At 38.3% G+C, this 17,535-nt stretch overlaps 1 protein-coding gene and 1 long non-coding RNA gene across 3 annotated transcripts in view; one reads left to right on the top strand and one right to left on the bottom strand.

The window, feature by feature from the left end:
• LOC115298675 overlaps window positions 1-2,388 on the top strand; it is a 42,367-nt gene extending 39,979 nt beyond the window's left edge. Inside the window, exons 5-6 of the long non-coding RNA XR_003911828.1 lie at window positions 167-253; window positions 2,165-2,388. This is a non-coding gene — a long non-coding RNA (uncharacterized LOC115298675). The remainder of the gene's footprint in view (window positions 1-166; window positions 254-2,164) is intronic.
• Window positions 1-17,535, bottom strand: part of PTGER3 (prostaglandin E receptor 3) — a 172,196-nt gene that overhangs the window by 19,941 nt on the left and 134,720 nt on the right. The gene's annotated exons all lie outside the window — the stretch shown is intronic.

Here is a 17,535-nt window from a genome sequence, read left to right as displayed (position 1 = left end):
CCTACACTGTTGGTGGGAATGTAAACTGGTGCAGCCGCTCTGGAAAACAGTGTGGAGGTTCCTCAAAAAACTATCCATAGAACTCCCCTATGGCCCAGCAATAGCCCTGCTAGGGATTTACCCAAGAAATGTTTTTTGAAGTGTGAAGTTATGATTTTTCCACCAGGGCCCATTAGGTAACAGACCCAAGATGAGCGATTAGTTCCAAATGATCTGGGAAGGATAGAAGAAAGCAAAAATGAGGAGACAACAGGTAAGGCTAATATTTATAATATAAATACACTCTTGACTACCTAGTAGCTGGAGCCTTATCTGGCCTGAAACTGGCTCTACTGTGGAGTCATTCAATTTTTAAGGTGCTATTTTAGTTTATCAAAAATTAAATATGTTCTCTTTTCCCATATTCCATTGGAGAAGTGTATCTGTCATATTAAAATACTTTATCAAGTTCAGCAGTCTTCTTGTCAAAAGTTTGTCACAATAAGTCACTCAGAGAATTATAAATGTCTTTAGCCTCAGTTGTGGTTATGTTGGAGGAAGGGAGGGGGAAAATGAGGAGAAGGGTAGCAGTTGACTTCTCAAAAGTCGTTGCCATATTAAGTATTTGGAATTGCTTCTGTTGTTCTTTTCCATGGGTTTGGAGTTTATTGGACAAACTGATATGAATGGGTATGGCCTCATGTTGGCAAAGCTGTGAGGAATGGTTGGTGTTTTTCTTGGCCATGTGTTCATATTGTGTTTCCAGCAAGGAATGGTGGTATTTCTTTTGAAGAGCTATTAATAAATTATTTCCATCTTGTAAACCATGTATCTAACTGATGGTGTTTTCTTCTTTGCAATAGTTGTGTTTGTACAATGGCTGAAAGCTTTGTGTCTCACTTCTACTAGACTCATTTTTCAAACTGAATAAAAATAGCAACCATTATTGAATACTTACTGTGTTCCAGGCACTGAACCTTATGTGCACTTAATCCTCACTGCTTATAGTAATTTATGAATTAAGTTCTATTTTTATCTCCATTTTACAGATGGAGAAAACTGAGATTTGGAGAGATTGAGTAAAGTGCCCAAGAGTTACTCAGTCCTAGTTCTATGTGATGCCCATGTTTGAGTGGCAGGTATGACACTCAGATCACAAGTACAGGTACATATAAAATATCACGTTAATTTCTTTTTATAAAATTAACCCAAATTGTTCTCTAAGCTTGTTTTGCCAGGGTGGTAGAAAATTCAGTTTGAGTCACTACTGGAATTCACCACACCATGAAGCTGTGCTGTGGTCCTAGAGTTAGTTGTAGTTAGTCCCACATCATCTGAGATGCAGTCATTGGTCTACTTGCCGAGTACCAGTGTGATCCTCCCAGTGCCAGACTAGAGTCCAATCCTTCTGATCTGGCCATTCTCTTGCTCCATCTCACATTTGAGGCATCAAAGGGGATCTTTGGACTTTGAAAGTTTGGAACAATAATAGTAGCGTAATTTCCTCCCAAAGCTGTGAGGTAGGAAAATATAGGAAGAATAAGAGTAAGCTAATATTCCCATACTATTCTGCCACATGTTTTTGTTGTTGCTGCTGCTGCTTTGTTTGTTTTGTTTTGTTTTTTAGGTTTATCAGATGGGTCAGTCTGAATGGGTGTGGGTTTGCTGATGAGGTATAATGAGCTTTAATGACTGTGCCTTTCCCTTGAAAGTCTGTTTTATAGAACCCACTGCCAGGAATAGTAGTATTTCCCTTAAACCTCTGGTTTATTTTTATGTTATGGATACCATGGGTCATGTGACAGGCATTTCCCTCTCTGCAGGTCTTTTGGAGACATTTTGATCAGATATGTGTGTGTGTTCTGATATTTCTAAATAATATTTTCTAGGCTGAGATGTTTGAAATAAAGACAGATTTGTTTTAAAAATACTGCACATTATCATATATGTCAGGACATGGAAAGGAGGAAGCCTAATGAAAGTGGTCTCTGATTCAGTCTTTTAAAATAGTTTTTAACATTTCTTTTTGAATATCTAGGTTCAAGATTTTTATGTTTAACTAAGAAACATGGTGTTACTATTAAGTAATACTTGGTTAGACCGATATCACAAGTATAAAAGAAAACCAACAATGTAATGCCTTCATCTTTGTTTATCCTTAAATATTTGTTTTTCCTTCATGGAGCTGTGGGAAGAGAAAATTGCAGGTCACCCCAGAAGGCACAGAATTGCTGGGCCAGCCAGCTAGAAGCAAAGCACAATATGGACCCGCATGTACTTACACCTCCTCTGCCCCAAGGCAACTCCACAGACTTGAACCTCCCCACCCATCAGAATAGGAGAGAATTGAATTTATTTCCACTTAAGTTCCCGGAGCCTGCCATGTTCCCCATGGACACTCAATAAATATTGGCTAAATTGAATGTTGCCCTGTGTTATCTTCCTTTCTCTTTTTCCTGTACTGGTTCTCTGGCTGCTTTCTTGGGGCCTTGAAAATCATATATATATATTTTCAGATTCTTTTGAGAATGGATAAACACATCAGTTCTCAGTGTGAGTCTTTGCTATTTTAATATCACTTCTTTGTGTTTGTTTTCTCTGTGTGTCTTCTTTCAGTCTCTCTTGGAATCTGTCCCTCTCTGCTTTCTTTTTCTGAGACTCTCTCTCTCTCTCTCTCTCTGTTTCTCTAATCCTTCTGTCTCTCTGTTTCTCTATCTCTCACACACATACTTTTCTGTATTTGTGTTTGTTCCCCTCCTGGAGTAATCAACTGAAGGGGTTCACAGCAAGCCTCCCCCAAACTGTGCTACTTAGTCATGTGCACTTTTTGAGCTGAAGTCAATAAAGTCCCAAAAGACTCAAGGAAGAGCTTTTACCATCCCCTTAGCTGCCTAAAAGAATTTAGATAGAGGGCCTAGTCCAAGAAGAAAGCAATCACCAGACATAACTACAAGGAATATGGGGCAGGTGTGGTAAACTTTCTGTGTCCTAGTATCTTTACTTTGCATGGTAAATACCTGTTTACCACACATTTGCTCTTTTCATTTTCTTGCGATTGTCTTTCTCCCCTTTGAAGTCTCAGACACCTACCCTCTTCTTAGCTCAAGATGGCATACAAGCCTTAGTTGCCTAACTGTCTAGGGGTCTCATATTGTTATAGCACTCCCATATGCAGTTGAATCTGGTTTTCTCCTGTCAGTTTTTCCTGTGTCAATTTAACTAATAGACCAGCCAAAAGAACATAGAAGGGTAAAAAAAATTTTTTCCTTCCCTACACATCCCTTCCTTTTTCCCAAGAGATTAGAGACATTTGAAGATTTTTTATAAGTGCTCAGAATAATTAATTTTATGCTTTTCCCCTTTGAAATAGCATTTTAGTCCTTAAATATGGGGATTCAGTAACAGTGGATTGGTCCTTGATCAACTACAACACATTCTAAGTCATGTAGAGTGATTGTGTCAACTCTCCTCTGGATTTTCTGTTTGCACTCTGCCCAGACAGCACTGCATTCCTCTGCTCCTTCTGAAACAAATATGGCAACATTTCACCAGGCCACTATTAGCCTAGAGGGAATACTAACTTCCCCCTTCCCCTAGAGTTTATATCCCATTCCAGTAATTTGGTCCCAGATGCTGGCACAGAAATACTGGTTGCATAAAGCCCCTGGAGCCTGATACTTACTTTTTGTCCTCTGTGCCTCCAATTTTAAATACTGAAATGGGACACTGGTTTGCTATTACTTTCATACAGCCACTTTCTGGTGAAGATTTAAAGGGTGTGGTCAACATCCTCTGCGGTTTCACACAAGTCACTGTATTGCCATGAACATTAAAATTAATCTTCCAAACATCATTGGTAAAATAACAAACTAATTGTTACCTAAGCAGGCATATGGAGGATTACACTTTAAAGTGTCCTTGGTAAAGCTAGACTATAAGCAAAACCTTTACCCTTATATTTAAGAGAAAAATCATATTTTTTTTCCTTTAAGCTCTCACTATTGAGAGATTAACATGTGCACCACTTAATGCAAAATATCTCATTTACTCTTTAGAGCAACTCTGCAAGTTAATATAATAACCCACCTCCTTGTTTTGCAGATGAGAAACTGAGGCTAAAAGAAGTTAAATGATTTGACAAAAATTATGACAGAATTGAAACTTGTTATGTATGAGTATCTTCACATTATTGAAGTCAATTTTTATGACTAGAAAAGAGCTATTCAAGATTATTTTGGTGCAAAGTTAGTATTCAATTAACTTGAAATGCTTGTTTTTCTTAAGCTTACATGCTAGTTTATAAATTGAATTAAGAAACTCATAAATCTAGCAAGTTTAATAATTACTTTGAAGGAATAATTTACAACTTAATTAAATTTTTTGAATATTTAGCCACATTTATTAATGTAATATATTTTTATTTCCTTTTAAGTACATTGTGTGACTTAACAATCTTTCCAATAACTTAATTAATTCTTATAAATCTAATTAATTAAATTTATAGTTATGGTGAGCTTCAGATTCTCTTAAATGTTCCAAATGAAATTTCAGTTTGAAATGATAAGTCTAAAGCAATGAACCAATTGCCCATTTTAACTTGGAATTATAAGGTTGACCTATTATTCTAATAGGTCTAATTTTATTGAAGAGTACAAATAAATAAACTTCAAAATAAGCGCAGATTCCTAAACACAAATATTTTAGTGCTTTTATATCTTGGTTTTCTTATTCATAAAACAAAATTTTGCTATCATTAAAAGATAAGGACACAATACTGCCTTCCCAATAATTTTGATGTTACTTTCCTAGATTAATTTTAGGAGATGGGTTCTCAATTTTCTGAGGTTTCTTAAAAACCAGAATTATCAAGAGGACATAACTGGACCCTTATCTGTAATGCTCTTGGGACACACTGAGCCCTCTTGACCTAAGTCAGTTCTGTCTGTGGTAGACAGCATTCCAAGATGACTTTTAAGGATTCTGCCTCCTGGTGTGCACACCTGTATAATCATCTCCCTTTGGGTGTGGGTGGAATTTGTTAATATGATGATGAGCTATTACTCCTGTGATTACTGTATTACATGGCAAAAGTAATTTCCCAGATGTAATGAATTTTCAGATGTAATAAATCTGAGTTAATCAAAGAGGGGGATTTCCCAGGCAGGCCTGCTTTAATCAGGGGAGCCTTAAAAGAAACAAGAAGCTGTGAGCGTACTCTCCTGTTGGCCTTGGGGAGGGAGCTTCAGGCTTGAAATGAGGTCATAGCCCTCGATGACAGCTTGATTTAAGTCTGATGAAACCGTGAGCAGAAGATCCAGCTAACCAATACCCAGAGACCCCCTTGGGAATTGTGAGATAATAAATTTGTTTTGCTTTAACTTGCTAAGTTTGTGGTAACTTGTTAGAGATCAATAAAAAAATGAATACATTCTCTATCAGAGGTGGTCTTACCACTTGTATGCTTCAAGTTCAAGTTAATCATACCCAAGTCTTCTGTCCACTAACAGAGATCTGAATGCACCACCACCCTCAGCCCCAGGCTGTTGTTCCTTGATAGAAATTTTCATCATTTGCCTGGTGAGACATTTAAATGTCTCCCCATGTACAAAAGCTTTGCCTAATTTCGAAGTTCCTGTAGATAGGAACTTGAGGGAGCTGCTCTCTGTTTGTTATAACTCATCTAGACAGCATAATGACATCCCATTGAATTCTTTATATCTTTCATCATTTTGTCTACTTATTCCAATGTCAGTTTCTGGAAAACACTAGAGCTCAAATCTGATTCTAGAATCAGACTCCTTCTATTCCTCCCTTTAGTAAGCAGGGATAAGTGAATTTTTAATGAACAGTCATGAGTGTTGAAATGATATTAGGATTCTTACTTTCCCTCATCATTCTGAGAGCATTCCAAAATTTCTCTGGCTAGTTCTTGGGTTCTCTCTGATTTCTCTAAAACAAAAGTAATTATATTCTGACATTGTCACTTACTTAGTCCCTCAAAAATGTATAATGAGCTTTTATCCAATGATCCTTAAGTCCACTTGTGTATTTATTCATTAAACTTTTCTCTTAACAGTATAATGATAGTTGACCATAATACATAATACTCTGAGACAAACAAAGAATAAAAGATACAACTCCTATTCCATAAGATTTTATGGTCTATTTGGAAACAAGGTATGGATACAAAAAATTAATAATTTTGCATACAAAATAATAAAGGTTAAGTGATATATATTAAGTGATATGACTGGTAAAAATAATAAGTGGAGGTACAAATTAGAGTAAGTTAAAAAAACAGAGCAAGTAGAATTTAAGTTCATTTATTCATTCAACAAGCATATACTTAGATTCTCTGATGTGTCAGGCACTGTATTAGGCACTGAGGGGCCAAGAATAAGGCACAGTCACCTTCTTTATCAAGCTCACATTGTAGCTCAGAAAAGAAAAGCATAAGAAAAGAATGAGGGCACACACTATGATAGACACTATTATAATGGTATATACAATATGTAATGCAAACCAAGTGGAGAGAGAGATTAGGCTGGAGATAAAGATGAGTGGAAGTCAGTGGTGAGGGAACCTTTCAAGAGGTGACATTTTTGTTGAACTTTCTAGCAGAAATAACACTTGTCTTTTTGTTAAGCATTTCCTGCATGCCAGGAACTACCCCAAGCACTGTACACTAATGAACCTCGTATGATCCTCGCAACAACGTCATTTGATCAAGGATATAATGGTGGTGTGGAGTAATTCCCAAAGATGACACTGAAGTCATTCTGTCACATCTCCTCCACCACTGCTCCAATCTCCAATCAAAGCAATTCTATTCTCTCTCAGACTTTTGCAGACACTGGTCTCTCTACTGCTGCCATTGCCTTAAACCTGGTCTCTTTATGATCTTTCTAAAACTAATCAGATAATATCAGTGCTCTGAACAAACTTTCCAACAACTTCCCATCTCACCTGACCTGAGTTAAAACCCAAGGTGCTTAGCACAGCTTTCTAGATCTTGCATGATTTTGCCTTCAACTCCTACGACATTATTACCTACGATTCTCTCCTGAATCCATCATTCTACAGCCACCTTCCCCCCTCTTTGCTTTCCTTGAGTGCACCAAGAACACTCCTTGCTGATCTCCCTGCCTGGACACTGTCCCCCAGATATTGGCATGCCTGGCTTCCTCATTCATTCAGGTCTCTGATCAAATGTCATCTTCTCAGAAAAGCCTTCCTGACCAGCCTGTGGAAAACACAACCCACTCACCTCTCCATTCCCACTCCCCCCGAAACCTTACCCTGCTTTATTTTTCATCGTGACACTAATTGGATATATTCTGTCTTCCTCAAGGAGAATAAAGTCCTTGAACTTTATACTGCTCTTTATCCCCAGTGCACAGCACAAAGCTGGCACTAGAGGCCCAGTAAGTATTGTTGAATTTGTGTACTCATTAATGAATAAAGTGACTTGTCAACGGTCACATTCTGGGTGTGTGGCAGGCCCGGACTTTGGGTCCAGTCCTGTCTAACTCCAGACCCCAAGTCTTAAATACTTCTCCCTACTGAGAAAGAAGAGGAAAATAAATTGACACTGGGGAAAGCTGGAACATAGAGGATATGAGAATGAGGGTCCTGAAGATAAAACTAGGAAGATGGTTTGGGACAGATCATGAAGGATTTGGAAGTCTTGGAAAAGAAGCTTATTTTCTCCCCTGTGAACACGGAGAGGAGGCTTGCAGCATGGTGTTTAAATCCCCTCTCAATGCTAATGATGAGAGCTGGAGACCATCTGACCTGGGGAAAGGGCATTTATATACAATTTAATGACACTTCAGATCTCTTTTCATTTCCATTAGAATTCTACAGAACACTGCAATCTTAAAGGTGCGGAGTGGAGAATTTAGTTAATAGATTCCTTCCTAGTGTTTTTCACTGACCTGGTATAGACTTCTTTTAAATGCTAAAACTTTGAGTTATGGTTGGCTTTGATCTCTAGTCTCTTTTGGAGATCATTCTGCATATTGCTAATCATAATTATTAGAATTATTTTTTATACAAATGTGTATATGTTGTCCCTGGTCTCTACTGAGCAGCATCTTTTTGTTTTTATTTCAGTATTATTTCTGTTTTTGTGTATATGGTGGGGTAGTCAAGGGGGAAGGTGAGTCTCAGGTTTCTGAATCCTACCTCCTGATATTTCTTATGGCCAGGGAAATAATTGAAGTTGACATCTTTTCAGTTTAATTCTAGGTTCTTTATATGACAGATTTTGTTTATTGCTCTTTGTACTTATTTTCCAATGAAGTCCCTAAATAATTTCTCTCTGTCTTTAAATTTCCAAAATTTTGTTATCCTTTCTGTGGTGTGTTAGAGAATTTAAGCAGATTTTACAAATCTGTTTTACATGGGAGCTCCCTGATTTATGTCCGCTCTCATTTTCTAGCTGGGTGGTTATGCTAGGTTTCATAATATGCAAAAGCTCATATTCAAATACAAACTATAGACCAGCATGCAAACAAGAGGCAAAGAAACATTATCTTCCTTCCACTGAACAACTCAAAATAAGGATGGGAAAAGGCAGCTTCATATGGGCTTAATCCTGGCTGGAAAGCAATGAATCAACAACGCTGTCTCCTTCATTTCGGTGGTAATCAAAGTGTGCAAAGCTGTGGGTGTTGACCCTTTGAAAATCAGTGGAATTGTACCACTTATGCTGGCGAGCCTCACCCTGGCCTTTCTCCAAGCTTAGCAGAGAACATCCCCAATAAGCCCCCTGACTGAGCAGAAAAGGCGCCCGCATAGTTTTATTGCAGGAGACGCTGAAGAGGCATGAGATGCACCGAGAGATAGCTTTTCATGTTTTTAGGCAGATTCAAAGCTTCTGAAAAGCCACCGTCCAAAGGATAAATAATAAACCCCCAGAGAGAACCACAGACAGGGGTAGGGAAGTTCAGGAACACCAAAATGTATGTATCTATGTCGATCCTCATTTTCCAGTCAACCCCCAGGCTTTAAAAATCACCAGAGATGGTGGGAAAAGACATGCAATTCTGCTGTACTAAGAAAGTAGGCCTTGATGTGTGTATTTGGGAATTTTTTTCCTTCTGATGGAAAGACATGGGATATAGCAGTGATGTTGATTTGTGCAAATGAGAAAAAGATCCTTCTTCCTTAGAGATTCTTCTTTGGTCTTCCTGGCACCGTCGTGCTGGGAACACCATGCATATAATTTGCTGCCATCAGAGATGGAGTGAGCCACAGTGCACTGCAGGTTTGGGAGGTTTGTTAGGAAAATAAAATGTTTGAGAACTGCTGAATTGATCCGGTGTTCAAGGAAGTCTTTCCCCTTTCTGATGTTTAGATTTCCATGTTGCTGACCTACTGTAGCTAGATCTCTGTTAAGTAGCCCTTTTGCAACATGCAAATAAATGCCTCCAAATCTAAATCAAGTGCACCAAAAGAATTTCCACTTAAGGTTGTGCTCCATTTGTTGGTCTATATTTATGTTCTGTTAATAATAAATATAATTATCTTATTTCTCTGTTGGACAAGTTTAGTTTGAAGATGCAAAGGCAATTATTTTAAATTTTGTTTATATATAAAGATTAACATATCTTGTATTCAGAAAAAATTAAAATGCTATAAAAAATTAAAACAAGAATCATGATATTAGCTGAATAATATATCAAATTAGGTGTCCAGATCAAATTTCCATTCTAGGCAATATAATTCTTTTTATAAAGTTTTCTTCTTGCAGTGACAATATGGAATGATGATTTCTGATGCTGTATCCTGATAAAACCTTGAGCCAAGAAAGAAACATGTCTTATGTTTATGAAACTGTCTCTTGAAAGCCCCAGGTATCTGTGGGACTCCTTTTTTAGGTTCCTTCTCTTGGGTCAGTTTTCTTTCTTTACTTTTAAGAGCTACCTTCCATTTATTTTTTTATTTTTATTTTTGGAGCAAGAGAGATAGAGCATAAGTGGGGAGGGGAAGAGAGAGAAGGGGAAATACAGAATTCAGAGCAGTCTCCAGGCTCTGAGCTGTCAGAATAGCGCCAACACGGGGCTTGAACCCACCAACTGTGAGACCATGACCTGAGGTGAAGTCAGACGCTTAACTGACTAAGCCACCCAGGCACCCCCCAGTTTACTTTATACCATAGCTCTTTTCCTCTCTATCATTCCCAAATGTCACTCTTGACCTTTACCGTGTGACTACTTGAAGTTGTACATTAAACATGCATGGATTCTTCTTCATCTCTTTCAGAAACTTCATTTAGTGCTTCTATGTTCTACCATTTCAATTCAGCTCAATGCAACAATTATTTCTTGATAGACTATTGTGTACAAGCACTAGACAGGGACTTTGGGGGACATAAAGTTGAAGGAAAGATAGACTTTGCACTCAGTATTCAATAGGCAATAGCAACAATAGTAATAACAACTGGCATTTAACTTTATTCAGTGTAGTACTAGAAGTCCTAGCCACAGGGTAAGACAAGAAAAAGAAATAAGAGGCATCCAGATTGCAAAGAAGTTAAGTTGTCACTATTGGTAGATGACATGATACTTTACATAAAAAATCTTTTTAAAAATTATTATTTTTCTGTTTTTAAATTTTTTTTAATATTTATTTATTCGAGAGAGAGAGACAGAGATTGAGAGAGAGAGAGAGAGGGAGAAAGAGCATGAGCAGGAGAGGGGCAGAGCAAGAGAGGAACACAGAATCTTAAGCAGGCTCCAGGTTCTGTACTGTTAGCACAGAGCCCAATATGGGGCTCGAACCCACTAACTATGAGATCATGACGTGAGCTGAAGTCGAATGCTTAACTAACTGAGCCACCCAGGTGCCCCTAAAATTATTTTTAAAAATGTATTTATTTTCAGAGAGAGAGAAAGAGAGATTAGGGTAGAGGCAGAGAGAGAGAGGATCCCAAGCAGGCTCTGTGCTGTCGGTGGAGAGCATGATGAGGAGCTCAATTCTACAAACCATGAGACCATGACCTGAGCTGAGATCAAGCACCAGAAACAATAATCCAACTGAGCCACTCAAGTGCCCCTATACATGGAAAATATTAATGATTTCACACAAAAAATTACTAGAAGTAATAAACAAAAACTGTAAAGTGGCAGGACACAAACTTAATACCTAGAAATTTGTAGTGTCCCTATATACAAACAATGTCACAGAAAGAGAAATTTAAAAAAGAACACCATTAACAACTGCGCCAAAAAGAATAAACTACCCAGTAATAAACTTAACCAAAGAAATGAAAGACCTGTACTCTGTAAACTAGAAAACCCTAATGAAAGAAGTTGAGTATGACACAAACAGATGGAAAGATAGTCCATGCTGATGGATTGGAATAATTAATATTATCAAACTGTCCACATTACCTAGAGCGTTCTACAGATTTAATACAATCCCTATCAGAATACCAACAGCATTTTTCACAAAACTGGAACAAATAATCCTAAAATTTGTATGAAACTACAGAAAACCCCAAGTAGCCAAAGCAATCTTTTTTTTTTAATTTTTAAAATGTTTATTTATTATCAAGAGACAGAGAGACACAGAGCATGAGCAAGGGAGGGGCAGAAAGAGGAAGACACAGAATCCGAAGCAGGCTCCAGGCTCTGAGCTGTCAGCACAGAGCCCGACGTGGGGCTCGAACCCACGAACTGTGAGATCATGACCTGAGTCGAAGTCAGATGCTCAATCGACTGAGCCACCCAAGCGCCCCACCAAAGCAATCTTAAGAAAGAAGAACAAGGACACCTGGGCGTCTCAGTCGGATGAGTGTCCAGCTCAGGTCATGATCTCACGGCTCATGGGCTCGAGCCCTGCATCGGGCTCTGTGCTGACAGCTCAGAGCCTGGAACCTGCTTCACATTCTGTGTTTCCCTCTCTCTGGCCCTTCCCTCCTTGCACTGTCTCTCTCTGTCTCTCAAAAATCAATAAAAGAAAACATTAAAAAATAAAACAATTTTTTAAAAAAGAAAGAAGAACAATCCAAGATTTCACAATCCCAGATTTCAAGATCTACTACCAATCTGTATTAGTCAAAACAGTATGATACTGGCACAAAAAGAGACACATAGATCAATTGAACAGGATAGACACCCCAGAAATAACCCACATATATATTGTCAATTAATCTACAACAAAGGAGGCAAGAATATACAATGGGGAAAAGACAGTCTTTTCAACAAATTGTGTTCGGAAAACTGGACAGCTACGTACAAAAAAATAAAACGGGACCACTTTTATCACCATACACAAACATCAACTCAAAATGGATCAGAGACCTAAACACGAGACCTGAAATGATAAAAACCCTATAAGAGATCACAGGCAGTAATTTCTCTGATAGCCATAGAACATTTTTCTAGATACATCTCTTAAGGCAAGGGAAACAGAAGAAAAGTAAACTATTGTGACTACATCAAAATAAAAGCTTTTGCACAGCAAACAAAACTAGACGCAAAGCAAAACGACAATCCACCAAATGGGAGAAGATATTTGCAAATATCTCTGAGAAGGGGTTAATATGCAAAATATATAAAGAACTTATACAACTCCACACGGCTGGATGTGGGTGATTCCATCTTGTGCACCACATACATTCACAAGAGTTCATTTTATTTCTTTCCTACCTTAAACACACTAAGTCCTCTTACTTTCTTCACATTTATTTGAATGCTCTCCTCTCTGGAACCTGCTTTTTGACCACAGTGACTTGTACTTGTCTTGTAAAACTCATCTTTAGCTTTCCCAGGCTGGGCTTTCCTGACACATTCCTTCCTGGAGGGGGGTACATTAAGTGGCTATTCTTTGGGATTTCATGTACAACCAGCAAATTCAGTCACACAAAACTCACCCCACTCCTTATTTGTCTATTTCTGATCCTAGGCCATGAACTGCTAACAGGTAGGGACTCTCCTTTATCACTGATGTCCGACTGATGATTGTTTAACAGAAGAATGAAGAAACAATAATCCAAAAACTATTCCCCTTTGATTTTGGAACACATTTCCTGTATTCCTATTTGCTATAAATACGATCACCCATGACTGGAGATGTCACCCTCAGAGTTACGGATAAATATTAATAAAGCAGCCAGAAACATTTCCATGAATTTTAAATGTTTAGCACTTCCAGTACTGCTTTCCCTCACTCCTTGCTACTCTTTGTAGAGCTTCTCTCCTCCTCTCTAACCAATAAAGGCGAATCTTAAGAAACAAAACAAAACAAGCAAAAAAAAGCACCTCCAGTTTTAAAATGTGGGAATATCAAATGACAGCTTCAACAGCTTGAGGGAATGGAAACAAAGTCAGTGTCTTATCCACCTGCAGTGGTTGCCCACCACCCCGCCCCCCGCCCCCCAGCCGGAACTGTGTTCTTGAGCCATGCTGTTTGTTTTACAGCTTGTGGACTTGCACAGAATTCTTTTTCTCTAACAACAACAATCATAAAAATAGCATGGTCTTTTTTGCAGCCTTACTCATGGCCTAAGGAAGGGAAGATTACAAAATTGTGCCAGCGTAAGATCATCAGCGGAGATCCCAAAAGGTCCTAACAATACTTGGCAAATACTCTTTATGATTTGTAGAACGGAGTAAGAGAGATATGTGCTATGAGTCTTAGAAAAAGACATTTGAGGTTGCCCTTAGACGTGGGAATGCAGCAAAACAACATAGTCTTTGCTGTGAAATTCTCACTCAACTGAGAAGACCAAGTCCAAAATAGGTCTGAGTCAGTTTTGAAAGGGCTTCCTCCAGGCCAGAAATGTATTTCTTTATAATTACCCCATGCAAAAGTATTACAGAGCACCTACTGTGTGACGTCTAGTGTGAAATACCCAGAAGTGAGGTAGTAAAACATGGGGCTTCAAGGGAAAAAACACTGGGGCAGTGAGACCCGTGTTTCAATCCCAGTTCTCTCACTTATTAGCTGTGGCTTTGAGACTTGTTAGTGAACCTCTAAGCCTGTTCTTCCTTGTCTGTAACATGCTGATAATAACCCTACCTCAGGTTTGTTCTGATGTTTAAACAAGATCGTGCATTCAGAGAGCTTAGCAAAGTGCCTGGCACAGAGTGGGGCTTAGTAAACGGTGGCTATCACCTGCTGACATGTATTTAACATAGCTGGTACCAAGCACAATCCATCACAAATGAGAAGCATACAGAGAAAAATCTGTTACAAGTGAAAGTACGTCTCTCATGTTCACATGCTCATAAATTATACCAAGGCTTCCAAGGATAAACACAACCCTACCCTCTGTCCTCCTCCAGTAATTATAACCTCCATTAAAGCAAGAGCTTCTTTGTTTCCCTTTCTAGCTTTCTAGAAAGAAACTATTCCCACACCAAACCAAACACTATTCCCACAGCAGATCTTGGAGCACATATTGAACAAGATTTCATCTGTATGCTTTCTTCAGTTAGGTAATTGGCTCTTGGAAAACAGAAACTAGGTCCGATGTTTGTCTTTTTTTTTTTTTTATGCTGTTACTCCTGAGTATAAACTAGAGGGGAACTAAGGACAAAGCAAGATTGGATCTAGTTCACTAGCTCCATTGCAAACTTCCTGGATCATTGTCCTAATGTAGTCTGAGGGAAAATACCCATCCTGTGCCAGGTACCTTGTGTTACCAAACCTAATTGTCATGCTAAGCCACATGAGGTAGATACACGTTTCCCCATGGTATAGAGTAAGCTAAGGCTCAGAGCAGTGAAGACTTTTCCAAAGTCAGGCAGCTAAATAGACTGCACTTCGATTTAATCTAGAACAGCCTGATGCTGACTCCCACAGCACACAGCCTATTGATTCAGTAGTGACAGTGGTTTAAAGAATGATACTGGACACAGCCAACGTGCTGTGCACGGAGTGTAGACTCTTGGTTGGTCTGTTAAGACAGCATGTTTTCTTGTGACACTGTGATTTCCTGATGAGGCTGTCTCACCAGGACTTTCCCCAACCTCTGCCTTATCCTGGTAGGTGTCAAGATCATAGAGAGAAACCTTTTTTTTCCCCCCACTAAAATCCAGCTCCCTGAGTTCATATGTCAGTGTTCAGGCAGGAATGTGAAATGCCTTTTACATGACTAAAAGCTCTTCCCTGAATAGTCAGGACTTTTCCATGAATGGATAGAATTTTATAATACGAGATGTTCAAATAGGTCAGGAAAAATTCCTTTGAAAACTACTGCCAAGATGAAATTCTCCAAATGTTCTGGTCAAAAGTACATTTGCTGCTAGGAATACAAGCAATAGAGAAAGTTCATTTGTTGGTAGCTTCCCCGATATTTTAATTATACTCTCCAAATTCTGTTTAACATTTTCCTCAATCTGACAATTTTATTCTCAAAATAAAAGTGTTTAATCCACTAATCCACATGTAATAGTAAAATTAACACATTGTCTTTTTGTCTTACTGTAAAATGAAATTTAAAAATGCCAAGAAGCACATTTTGCTTCCAGCAGAATGGAAAGTAACCTTTTGAAGGGCCTGATAAATTTGATTTCTTATGTAGTTTTCTGATAATCATCAGTTTAACTCTGTTAAATACCAAATGGCATTTTATGCCTGCACGTCTGCCAGAAAACTACATTGAATTCCCAATGTCTTAAGTGACCTTGAATAGCTTAACACATTTCAGTATCTTTCTGGTTGTCTGATATGAAGCACATTTGGTTATTTTCATTGCCTTGTTGAAGGCAAACTTAATATGTCTTTCAAAAAAATGTTACATAATTTGTTCAACCCATGGAAGAAAATTACAATTTTTAAAATTTCTGTGAATTTTTAAATTCTTGTGCCATTTGGTTCAAGGCTCACCATTAGGCAAGAGAACATTAAAGTTACTTTTTGCTTTTTGAAATCCTTCTCTTGAAAGCCACTCCTATCCCCATCAGTGATATGCTAATCCTTTTGAGAGGCTCATGGAGTGTATGTTATATTTTTAAGGTTTTATTATTTATTTCTTTTGAGAGAGAGAGAGGGTGTGAAAGTGGGGGAAGAGCAGAGAAAAAGGGGAAAGAGAGAGAATCCCAAGCAGGCTCTGTGTTGTCAGCACAGAGCCCAATGCAGGGCCCAAACCTATGAACCAAGAGATCATGATCTGAGTCGAAATCAAGAGCCAGATACTTAACTAACTGAGCCGCTCAGGAGCCCCTGGAGTAGATATTATTAATTCTACTTTATAAATGATGAAAATGAGACTCAAGGAATGTAAATATTGTGCCTCAGATAATGCAGTTATAAAGGGGCAGAAGCAGGAGTCAAACCACTGGGTCTGACACCAGGTCCAATCTTTTAACTTGCAACATCTCTTGTTTTTCTCCCCTTAAAGTATCTCTCTTAACATTTTAACTTTGAATACTCCCTCAGCCCATAGTGAGAGGACAGAATTCTGACAAAGAAATGACAAATAGAAGAAATGACTAAGTAATTTATAAGCCATGATCTTTACCTGTCCTTTTTAAAAAATTTTTCTCATAACTAGTTGATAGTTGATAGTTCACCCTCCAGGTGTATAGGGCTTTCTGAGCAAATCTGTTGCTGGGCATGAATAGCAAAGCTAACAATCTAAGGTTAATATGGTTAGTATTCTTTTCCTTCTAATGTTTATTTGTTTATTTTGAGAGAGAGAGAGAGAGAGAGAGAGAGAGAGAGAGAGAGAGAGAGAATCCCAAGCAGACTCTGGGCCATCAGCACAGAGCCCCATGTGGGGCTTGATCTCACAAACCATGAGATCATGACTTGAGCTGAAACTAAGAGTCAGACACTTCATTTTTGGTGTATAGGAATGCAATTGATTTCTGTACATTGATTTTATACCCTGCAACTTTACTGAATTCATTGATCAGTTCTAGAAGGCTTCTGGTGGAGTCTTCTGAGTTTTCCATGTAGTTTTCAGATGATCATGTCATCTGCAAAAAGTGAAAGTTTGACTTCTTCTTTGCCTATTCTGATGCCTTTTATTTCCTTTTGTTGTCTGATTGAGGATGCTAGGACTCCCAGCACTATGTTAAACAAGAGTGGTTACAGTGGATATCCCTGTCGTGGTCCTTATCTCAGGGAGAAAGCTCTCAGTTTTTCCCCATTGAGGATGATATTAGCTGTGGGCTTTTCTTAAACTGCTTTTATAATGTTTAGGTAAGTTTCTTCTATTCCGACTTTCTCAAGGTTTTTATTAAGAAAGGGTGCTGTATTTCGTCAAATGCTTTTTCTGCATCTATCAACAGGATCATATGGTTTTTAATCCTTTCTTTTTTTAATGTGAAGCATACACAAAAATCAACTCAAAATTGCTGAAGGACCTGAATGTGAGACAGGAAACCATCAAAATCCTCGAGGAGAAAGTAGGAAACAACCTCCTTGACCTCCACCACAGCAATTTCCTACTTGACACATCCCCAAAGGCAAGGGAAATTAAAGCAAAAATGAACTACTGGAACTTCATCAAGATAAAAAGCTTCTGCACTGCAAAGGAAACAATCAAGAAAACTAATAGGTAACTGACAGAATGGGAAAAGATAGTTGCAAATG

This window comes from Suricata suricatta, chromosome 8 (genome assembly GCF_006229205.1).
Source record: "Suricata suricatta isolate VVHF042 chromosome 8, meerkat_22Aug2017_6uvM2_HiC, whole genome shotgun sequence".
NCBI classification, from domain to species: domain Eukaryota; kingdom Metazoa; phylum Chordata; class Mammalia; order Carnivora; family Herpestidae; genus Suricata; species Suricata suricatta.
The sequence above is the reverse complement of the archived record's forward strand: the minus strand, read 5'-3'. Positions and strand labels throughout refer to the sequence as shown.